The sequence below is a fragment of the Nicotiana attenuata genome, chromosome 11 (assembly GCF_001879085.1).
Source record: "Nicotiana attenuata strain UT chromosome 11, NIATTr2, whole genome shotgun sequence".
NCBI lineage: Eukaryota > Viridiplantae > Streptophyta > Magnoliopsida > Solanales > Solanaceae > Nicotiana > Nicotiana attenuata.
This window is the reverse complement of record NC_031999.1, coordinates 38,211,789-38,223,033: the sequence shown is the minus strand read 5'-3', so window position 1 is coordinate 38,223,033 and position 11,245 is coordinate 38,211,789.

Sequence of the window (11,245 nt, the reverse complement as noted above, 5' to 3'; positions counted from 1 at the left end):
ACCTGGAAGGTTACTTCAAAGTCTACTGGGCCGATGGTCAGAATTAGATCGATCTCTCCAATCGTGTCCCTTTTTATACCATCGAAGGCTCGTACGCAGACATTGTTGGGTCGGATTCTTTCGGTCCCAATTTTCATGTGCTGTAAAGTTGAGAGTGGGCAGATGTCTACCCCAGAACCTCCATCCACCATAACCCTCTTCACGTAGTACCCTTCGCATTTGACTGTTAGGTGCAGGGCTTTGTTATGTGCGGCCCCTTCTGGGGGCAAGTCATTTTTGCTGAAGGAGATCTGGTTGATTGCGAAAAATCTTTCTACCATTCGTTCCAACTGCTCTACAGAAGTCTCGACAGGCACACAGGCTCCGTTAAGGGTTTTGATCAATACCTTCTGATGTTCGGTGGAGCTCGTCAACAGAGATAATAAGGAGACTTGTTCGGGAGATTTTGGAAGCTGGTTGATCACCTCATAATCCGCCATTTTCATCTTTTGAAAGAAGACTTCCGCTTCTTCGGCACCCACGAGCTTCTTAGATGGGAAGCGCTTTCTAGTGGCATTGTTCACCTCTTCCAAATTGAAATACTTTTCAACTGGGTTATTTTCTTGAACTTCTCCTGAGATTTCTTTGCCCCTTATAGGTCACCACTGATTTGTTGTAATTCCAGGGCACAGCGGCAGGATCTGTCATAGGCTTCTGTGGCGCGCGGCCAATAACCACAGGCTCTTTCAGCCTTGGTGGATTAATTGGTCCCCGCATCACATAAGCTCCCTTGGGAACTTACATTTGGGTTGTCTTTTTCAGCTGGAATCTTCTGGGAGGACTCAAAGTCATCTGCTTTTCTTTGCGGACTCGAGGGACATAGAGAACAACATCTTTGGGAGGCGTTGCCCCAGTTTCAACTTTAATTTTCTTCTCCGACTTTGGAGGGGTGGTTTTGTTCTTTCTCTCCTCTTTGTCTTGCTTCGGGGTAGCTTTTGGTTTCCTTTCCACATCAGCGATGGCAATGATGGCCTTCAACGCTGGGTCAAATTCCTTGTCCTCACAAATCATACTGATTACCGGCCCGTTGTTGTGGGCTGGCAGTGGGTTGTTGGTCACATTGGGAATATCTTCATCCCTTAGCACTATCTTCCTTTGTTCTATCGAATTCTCCACGGCTCTCTTCAGAGTCCAGCAATCATCTATGTCATGCCCTTGTGCCCCTGAGTGATAGGCGCATCGGGCACCAGCTCTGTAAGCGAGTAAGGCCGGGTTTTGCTTAGTTTGAGGAACAGGCTGTAGCAGACCCATTTGAACAAGCTTTGGAAACATGCTGGAGTAGGATTCGCCGATTGGTGTAAAATTTGGCCTCTTGGGCGGTTCACTGGGGTGGAAATTGTTTTGTGGAGGCCGGGGGTTGTAGTGGGTTTGGTAAGGAGGTTGGTTTCTAGGAAATGGAGCTTGGTTCCGGTTGGCTTGTTGTTGTGGCTGGACATAAGGTTGAGCATTCATGACCGTGTATGGCTGAGGAGCATAGGCTAGGTCCTGGTGAGGGTAATAATGTTGTGGGGTCCTATCTGAGAAGAGGGATCTGGGAGTACGGTGTTTTCTTGCACTCGACGCTGCCATGGATGTTTCTTCCTTTTTCTTGCACTTTGCTACTCCTCCAGACCTACCCTGAATGGCTTGGAGGTAGCTCTAATAGCGGATTGGCTTAGAATTCGACCCGTTTTCAACACATTTTCAACCATTTCGCCAATCTTGATGGCTTCAGCGAACGGTTTACCCATTGCGGACATCATATTTTGGAAGTAGTCAGCTTCCTGAGCTTGGAGGAAAACTGTGACCATTTCAACCTCATCCATCGGAGGCTTTACCCTGGAGGCCTGCTCACGCCATTTAACTGCGTACTCTCGGAAGCTTTCCGAGGATTTCTTCTTCAAGTTTGTCATTGAGTTCCTATCTGGAGCAATATTAATGCTGTACTCGAACTGCCTGACGAAATCTCTAGCAAGATCATCCCAGATGTGCCAGCGGGATATGTCTTGGTCCATGTACCATTCAGATGTGATGCCAACCAGACTTTCTCCGAAATAGGCCATGAGGAGTTCTTCCTTTCCACCGGCTCCTCGCAGCTGGTTACAATATCTCTTGAGATGAGCAAGAGGATTACCGTGTCCATCATACTTCTCAAATTTTGGGGTTTTGAATCCCATGGGTAGATGCACATGAGGGAACATGCATAAATCGGCATAAGACACACTTTTCTGCCCACTCAAGCCTTGTATGTTCTTGAGGCTTTGTTCCATACTCCTTATTTTTCTCGCAATTTCATCTTGCTCAGGAGTTTTGGTAGTCTTTTCTTGCCCTGCAGTGAACTCAAATTGGGGCGGCTGAGAATAAGTATAAGTGGGAAACTGAGGAGGTTCCATTTGGAAGGTGAAAGCTGAGGGGTCAAAACTGGGCCTAGGCAGTGTAGGTTGTGCTGTGGCCGAGCATGGGGGAGCGGTGAAGATATTTGAAGCTGCACCAGACATTAACACCTGGGAGCGAACCTCTGAAGGTGTTCCCACAAAATGAGCTGAGATAGTCGGGTGTCCTAGTGGTGTATTTGGGTGACTGATCGGAACAGTGAAGGTACCGCTTGCTCTAAGAAAAAGTTCGGGGAATCCCGGGATTGCGCTTGGCGGCTCTCTTCCATTTGCCCAAGCGTCCCACATTTCCATAACCCGAAGACGCAGGATTCTATTTTCTTCCGCAGCTGCCGATTTTGAGGTCGGATGCCCGAGATTGGGCTATCGTCCGTGATGGGAATTGTTGGCAGAGTCATTTCTGAAGACATTCCGATGCTCCCCTTTGATCTAGTAAAGTATGGGTGCGAAGCTAGGTTACCATAAAAACCAACCACGTTCTATAAAAAACCTGTACTGATGTAGTAACAGCAGCAAACGGTTAGTTTGAAACAAATAACAGATAGGTAATTGGGGTATGATGCACCTATACAGTTAAATGTATTTCTACATGTTTTGCAACAATTGCATGCTTCATCCCGGCTTAACTTATTTTTCTCCATTTTTCTTCTTTCCACTTTCACTCTTCCCTTTTCATCTCTCTTTTTGTTTTTCTTTTCTTTTCTTCTCTTGCCCTTTTTTCTCTCATTTTTTTTTCATTTTCTTTTCTTATTGGAGCTATTCACAAAATTATGACCGGATCCGATGAGGATTGCCTACGTATCATGACGCCGTGTGAATCAGATCATTACGTAGTTCAAGAAAAATAAATGCAAAAAGTAAGGAAACTATTTTTTTTGGGAATTTTCGATTTTTCATTAATAAAACTTCTATTACAAAAGACGCTAAACTACTCATTTTCTTGGAAGGAAAAAACTACAAACTGACTCAAAATAAACCAAAATACAGACTCGATACTTGAAAAATTAGGAATACATTAAAGCTTCAACTCGTGGGCCCGCGGGGCATCATTCTGCCTCGCCACGGGCCTATGTGCGAGACCCCCTTGCAGTCACTCCAAATCACTCATAACCTGGCGGACGAAAGTCATCACTACAGCGAGAAAGGTGGTACGAGTCATGTCCTCGCACGCTTGGCACTTCATGGTAATATAGTCAGCGATGGTTCTGATCCTCTCTCTAATTCTGCCTTTTTCTTGAAGCAACCGCCCTATCTGCTGATTTCGGGCTTCTAACACTTGAGAGTCATGAAGGTGTTGGTTTTGCAATTGCTCTATTTCTTCCTCCATTTGAGCCATCAGATCATAACAGTGCTCCCTATCAGCTTTGAAATCTTTAACCTGCTTGGCTGCCTCATTCTCGAGAGTGGCTACCTTTCTTCTTAGGCTAGTGATGGTCCCTTCATATTTCCTCTTCATTTGTTGCACAAACCGTGCCCGTTCATCTGCCTTCTTTGTCCATTGTGCCCGGATTTTTGCTAGACTGGCTTCAGACTTTTCCAGGTCTTCTTGACACTCGAGGACTTTCTTTTTTAAACCGCTTATAAGTCTTTCATCAGCCCGGCTTCTTTCCGGGTTTCTGGTAGCTATTTTCATCTTCATGATCTGAGCTTTGAGGGCCTCATTTTCTTGAGTTAGTTTTTTTCTTTTCTCCCTTGTCTGCGGCGGCTTGAACACCATTTTCAAACTGAAGCTCCATGACTTGCCTTTCCAACTGGCTTATTTTGGCCCTGTACTCGTTTTCTTTGGTCAACCAGTCCCATTGCACTTGTGCCCCATCGGTGAACTGTTTGACATGGGGTCTCTTTGCGGGCCTTTCAGGAATCTGAAATCTTTTGCCGAACCAGACAATGTACTTAGGGTCCATTTCACCTCTTGCTAGATCTCGCACCATGGTCTTAGGTTCAAGAAATCTACATTCGTTCCACACTTGGCGAATTTTCCCTTCTGGAAATGCGGCTTTTGGACCCAATTCAATGACATGTTTACTCAAATCTTCATCATTGGGGACGGTTTGAAATCTTCCTAATTGGCACAAATCCATGTAGGGAGCATAAGGCTGGATGCTTCGGATGCCCATCAAGAGGATATAACACACTTCAGCTGACGTGTACACTGCTTCGGTGACAGGAAGCCATCCGAATGCCCGCTCAATTTTATCGGCAGTCAAGGATCTCAAATGTGCAAGCCAAGCTTCAGTACCCTCGGGGAATTCAATACCCACTACTCGGCTTTCAAATTCTTCAATGCAACTTAAACCGGTCATACCATAATTCATATATCCAACCCGGTGGCAGAGATGTTCCTGCATCCATAATTGTAATAACAGATTGCAACCTTGGAAGAACTTTCCCCCTTCCCGACGGATAGTCAAGGCTCGGTAGATTTCAGATAAGATCAGAGGAACCATAGTGTTGTTGGCTTTCTTGATTGCAACATCGATCATTCCCACGAGACCTATCTCTATATTACCATCTTTTCGTGGACAAACTACAATACCCAGGAAGGCTACCATAAAAGCTAAACCCCGCCTTGCCTCCCATTTGTCTTTATTTCCGGCATGGGTTAGACCAGTGTTCGGCTCTTCAAAACCGCGGGGGTTACCATATCGATGATACAAGAACCGGAGCGTGCAATACCCTTCAGATAAATTTCCGTCCTGAATATCCCGACTAATACTCAGCAAATCCAGAAATCTGCGGGGAGATACCGGTCTTGGTGACAATGGATATCGACTTCTAAGGTTTCCATTAAGGCCCACATAACCCGCAACTTCCTCCAATGTAGGTGTGAGCTCAAAGTCAGAGAAACGAAACACATTGCGAGTCGGGTCCCAAAAAGGTATTAAAGCTTCAATTATGTCCAACCTTGGCTTGACGTTCAATAGTCCGACGAGGCNAAATAGTGGTAAAGGTTCAATAGTCCGACGAGGCCTCCCAGAACCTTTACCACTATTTCTCTACTGCCTTATCTAGTGATCATTCCACCACATGTGGAGCTTTAAGGGGATCTCTTTAAGGACTGTGAAGGGTTCAATTTCATTTGTCCTCATCCTGCACATTTATTCACTACCAGAAAATAAGCCTATTGCAACGATTTTTTTGCAATGGTTTTACAACTGTTGCAATAACAAGTCTATTGCAACGGTTATACGTGTTATAGACTTTAAGCCCTATTGAAACACTTCTGAAATAGAATCGTCGCGATAGTTGATTAACCGTTGCCACAGATGTGTCTACTGCAACGGTTGCAGTAAGCGTTGTAATAGAGATCTTTGTAGCGACTAATTATTTTACATTGGGACGCTTTTCATTTCCCTCCTTATTTTCCCTCTAATAATTTTCTTAACCCCAACCTAGGTCCATCCGAACTTTTAAAAAAATAAAGAACAAAGAAACCTCCTCTAATTTTCCAAAGTTATTCTTGCCTAAAAGACATCGAACCCCCAGCTCTCTATTCCTAAAAGTACTGTCCAAAAGCTCCGACAAGCTAGTCCCAATAGCTCTAGCGATGGCGACATCTCCGGCAAGGGCGCAAGGCCACATCTCTGGCAAAGCACACGCCTTCCGATAGCTTACTCTTGTTGATGTTAGCCACAAACCCTAACCGAAGTCACTGAATCCGGCAAATAGAGAAGACGCCGAGTCAAGAAAACACCCTTGCCACTTCTCTAAAGCTTCCTCCTCACGCACAGCAATGGGATCTGCTTAGAGCTAGACGAATGGAGAAAACCCAGTAGGAATTGCTTCTTAGATCGTCTGTAATACCCTCGTCGCTAGAACATAGGGTACCAAGGTATTTTTCTCTATTCTTCATTGTTATTTTCTCCACATCATTTTTGACTTTGTAGATCTTTGCATCTTGTGCTTGGTGTTTAGATTTCTTATTTCTCTAAGGTATTTTGTGTTTCTTCAATTACTGATAACCTTTGTTGGAAACTTTTTGAAGTGAAATCTTTAATTTATGCTGCATATATATTCAGTGCTTTATAATTTGTTTATTTTATCCTCTTTGGTTGGAGGGCAGAGAAACTGCGGAATTGAATGCTTATGTTTCATATCTCGTACCTTTTCATTTGAACAATATTTTTGAGTCTAATGACATAATATTGTGCAAGGACCTCAATAGCATAGCAGCAAGAACAAATATCAAATTCAGTAAATTATTTTTTCTAAAGAAAACTAACTGAATATATGTCCTGTTTCTTTTTGTTTTTGCTAAAGATTTACTTTTTATCTTCATTTTTCATTCTTTTTGGTTCGGATTCCCTTTAGTAGAAGAGGCACCTCAGGTAATTTATGGATCTAAAAATAGGAGATGATATAGGAATTGATTTAAGTCAAGCAGACAAAAGAACCTTTAAATATCTCAAGCTCTCACAGACAGAGACTACTAAGCGTAAAGTATCTGTTTACATGCACAAGTGTCACACCACTTTTTGTACCCCCGAAAAGAATATGTATGTGTATGGATATTATGGTGGGTTAAAGAGTTTTTCCAATTGAAGTGACAAATTTGAGTAGGGATTATTTTATTTATAGAGTCGCCACTTGGAATTGGTTTTCGGTGTTCCAAGTCACCTTTTATTTGAATCCCTAGTCAAAGAAAAGTTTGACTCTATTTTTATCGGTCCGCGAAAACAAAGTTCGGGCAAGGAATTCTGTTGACCGGGGAGAAGGTATTAGGCATTCCCCGAGTCCCGTGGTTCTAGCACGGTCGCTTTATTGACTTAAAACTTGGCTTGAGCTAATTTTGGACAAACTGTGATTTATATGTATTTTCATGTTTTACCTATCCGCTTTTAATTATTAAAGTTGTTAAAAAAAGTATGATATAAATAGTATAAAATTGTTCCTAACCGCGCTACGAAAGCGAATATGCGACCAAAACGAATTTTTATTAATTTTGTCGTAACAGAACTACGCAAGCGAATCCGCAGTTATGACAAAGGATTATTAGCACGCTAGTATTTTCGGAAAAAATCTGATTTGTGTTTTGAGAAAATTATTTATTAAAAGTTACTATCGCTATTAAAAAGTTACTATCGCGCTACGCGAGCGAATCCGCGAGTATGGTGAAAGGATTAGAAATTTAACTAAAACTATAGATATAGTAAGAGATTGTGAATTAAATTATTGAATGTAAATATCACGCCATGCAATGCGAATCCGTGAATTGAAAAGAATTTAAGCGTGCCTACTGATTGCCTAGCAATTCAACTAATAAAAAGGAAAATGTGTTAATTAATTAATAACATAAATCTGATTTCTATTATTATCTTCTAGCCTTATGTGGAAAATTTTGCAAATAAATGTTGGACCAACTCAATCTTTTTTAAAGAAATAATGCCAACTTCTTGTTTAAAAGGAGAAATGGGCCAGCTTATGGATTTTTAAAAGATGGCCAGCTATTTATTTATTGAGAAAGTGGCCAATTTGCTTATTAGTTATGTATTTAGCCACATCTATAAAATAAATGGACAAAATGTTTATAGACTTCTTAAGGCATTGGACCTATTGACAGAATATGCCTTGGCCCATTATTGAGTCCGAAAATGGGCAATAAGCTGAAAGCCCATGAATTTCAAATGCTGGTTTACTAAGATAGCCCACCTGGGGTAAATTGCGAGTCTGACCTCTTGTTGTTCTAAGCCATTAACCCTTATTTTTAACTAGCAATTTCAAACACCTATTTAAGATCTAGCCACTTTCTACCAAAAAAAATCTAAAAATCCTAGCAGAGAATGGTCACATGGTAAAATCTGAATTTTATTCACAATAAATAAAGGTTTCAAGCATGGCTCTTTTGTTATTTTCTTTTAAAGAATAGCCTATCATAAACTGGCCAGAATTGCAAAGGTGCAAAAGGAGTCCTTTAAGCACATTGGCAACCTACTTGAAACATTCTCATTTTATATGCATCAAAACTATATATAGATAGTAAAGACAAATAACAACATGAAGTAAAGAGTGTTTGATCAACGCAAGGATTTATTTTTTTACATTATGACTACAACAAGATATATTTAAACATAAAGAAATTTAGCTAAGCACCTCATTTATTTAAATGGATATGCTCCAACAATCAAGATGAGTTCCAAATCTTCTTGTTAATGTGAAAATATCTGCAACATAAGATTAAAGAGTTACCTTGAGTCGCAGAAAAATAAATACAACAACGAAGAATGGAAGTTCAGCAACTAAAGCCAGCAATAAAAGCATGCAGCAAAACAGCAGAAAACCAGGCAGCAAAATCCATGTAAAACAGCTCGAAAACTTCGAGAAGAAACCCAGAAACGAACTCTAAAGGACTTATACTTTTCTAAAAGTTTTGCACTCTAAGATTCCACTCCTAAGGCTCACCATTTCAGCTTACTTTTCAGTGTTTTCAACTGCTGAAATTTTTTATGTTTTTGTGTGTTTAAGCAATTGCTAAAAAATGTCTATGGAAGTTGTGATCTAGTCCCTATAAGAAGAAGGGCAGCCCTTAAATAGGCAAAAGAAAGCCAACTTTTTGGAACAGATTTTGGTTCAACAAAAATCTGTCAAAAGAGGCTAAATTTGTGTGCTAAGGCTGTCCAAAAGGTGAAAGGACAGCCTGAAATCTGCTATGGCAGGAGCCAAAGGGTCACTTCAGCCACCCTACTAAAGAAAGCTACTACGTAATCCTACAAAATATCTAAATTTCAGATTTTAACAACACCAATATCAACCTTGATTCAAATTAAACCAATGTATTAAAACATGTGTTAAATTTCAACACATGATAATTATGAACCAACATGAGCAAACAAAAATTAACTATTAAAGCCAAACGGAACGCACGATATCGCGTGAAGCGGATTTAAAAGACAAACAATAATCAGAAATGGATTAGAATAAAGAAACAAGACAGAAACTAACTCTAAACTAAAAACCCAAAACAAAAAAAAATTAGAAAAATAATAACGGAGGCGGGGTTGCGATTTTCCGATATACTCGAGCATCCGGGAGACGACGATAGGCAGTGGTACGACTTTCGAGCAAAGCTTCTATTGTTATATTTCTTGAACCAAAAAATTCCGGTGAATCCGAATCCGGTTTCAATAATATCAACGCACACCTTGCTCGAGGCCGGTTAGAGAAAAGAAACATGGGCGGCAGTGGCTGGCGGCGCTAAGGGCAGTGTGGTGGCGCTGGGCGGCGTGGGTTTTTTTGATTTTTGAGTCGGAGATATGGAGAGGGAGAAGAGAGGCTTCGTGGTGATAAAATGTTGGAGTGTTGGGGTGGATGGGCGGCTGGCGTAGGGGTTTTCGGTGAGGCGCGATTGATCACGAATTGCGGAGAGGGTTGGGGATTAATGAGTGGTAATCGGTAGAAAGAGGAGCGAAGAGGGGAAGAGATGGGTAAAAATTTTAGGGTGGATTGGAGCGGTTAGCCGCCGGCGGCGGCGATTTCACGGCCGGCGGCGACGGGCGGCGGTGGGGCGGCGTGGCAGAGAGGGGGGAGAGAGTGATACAGAGAAAAAGAGAAAAGAATTATGGTGGATAATGGGGAAATTTTTCAGATTTTTGGAGGCTTTAAATACCTAGCCAAAGAGTCAAATGAGATCCATTGGATCAAGATGGAATGGAGGGGTCAAGATTTGATCTTGTTTCATTTAGTGAAACCGACGTAAGTTTTATTATGAAACTATCGTCGTTTTGATCCGGGTCTTGGCAAGCATCAATTGGTCTGGGGTTGGTGCAATTGGGCCAATGATTTGGCCCGATTTTTTAGCCCATTTCACTTTAAAAATAATAAAAACACTAGCCCAAAGTTTTGGTTCTTCTCTTAATTAAATCATAATAAAACTCTCGAAAACCTACATACACACAAATAAGCAACACACACATAAAACACACACACATATATATTATATATATATATATATATATATATATATATAGAATAAAAAGACATGGCAAAAAATTAAGCATTTACAACAGGCAACTTTATTGTTTATTTAACTTTGTGTAGCAGTTAAGATTGAATTGTTAGTCATGCATATTTTGTAATGGAAAAAAGATAAACAAGGCTTCTAGATTTTCTGTAATGGGTCAGAATCCGATCTCACGGTAATTAACTGAGTTAATCTGGTCTTGAGCTAATCCATAATTAATAAGTGGTATGGCCACTTATTCATAACAGGATTCGACTCTTGTCCGATGCTAAATCTACGAGGGCACGGCCCAGTCATTCCCCATGGGGACGGAACCTCAGCGTGGCCACGGCCATTTATTGCCAGCTCACGAAGCTCAACTCTATAATACTAAGAAGTGGAAGCCCTAGAAGGGGGGCCTGCTTCTTCACCACTATTGACAAGAGAGAGAAGAGAAAAATATAACCCATCTTATGGGAAGAGAAAACACCATTGTAAGGCTCTGAAACCTCTTCATGGAGAGGCAAACCAAACCAATATTTATCAATAAAAGTCTGTTAAGATTTCTTCTCCTAACCTTGAGTTACTTATTTTCATGTTCTTCGTTGGTCCAATGGATTATTACGATTATGCTATGATTTTTTACCGTAAACTTATTTGTTTGTTTTTGCACTCATAAAGCACATGAATAACTTTTGAGCAAACAATTTGGCGCCCGTCTGTGGGGTATTTCATAGCAAATCGCGTAGTTCTTACATGGACCAAAGGAAGAAAAGCGTCGGAAAAGGAAGAACAACCCCGCAATAACAAAGCCAAAGCGGCATATCAGGCCGATGGAAAACTCGAAGATCTCGAATCGAGATCCAGTTCTCTGTCTCTCTATCTATCGGGTGGTGCA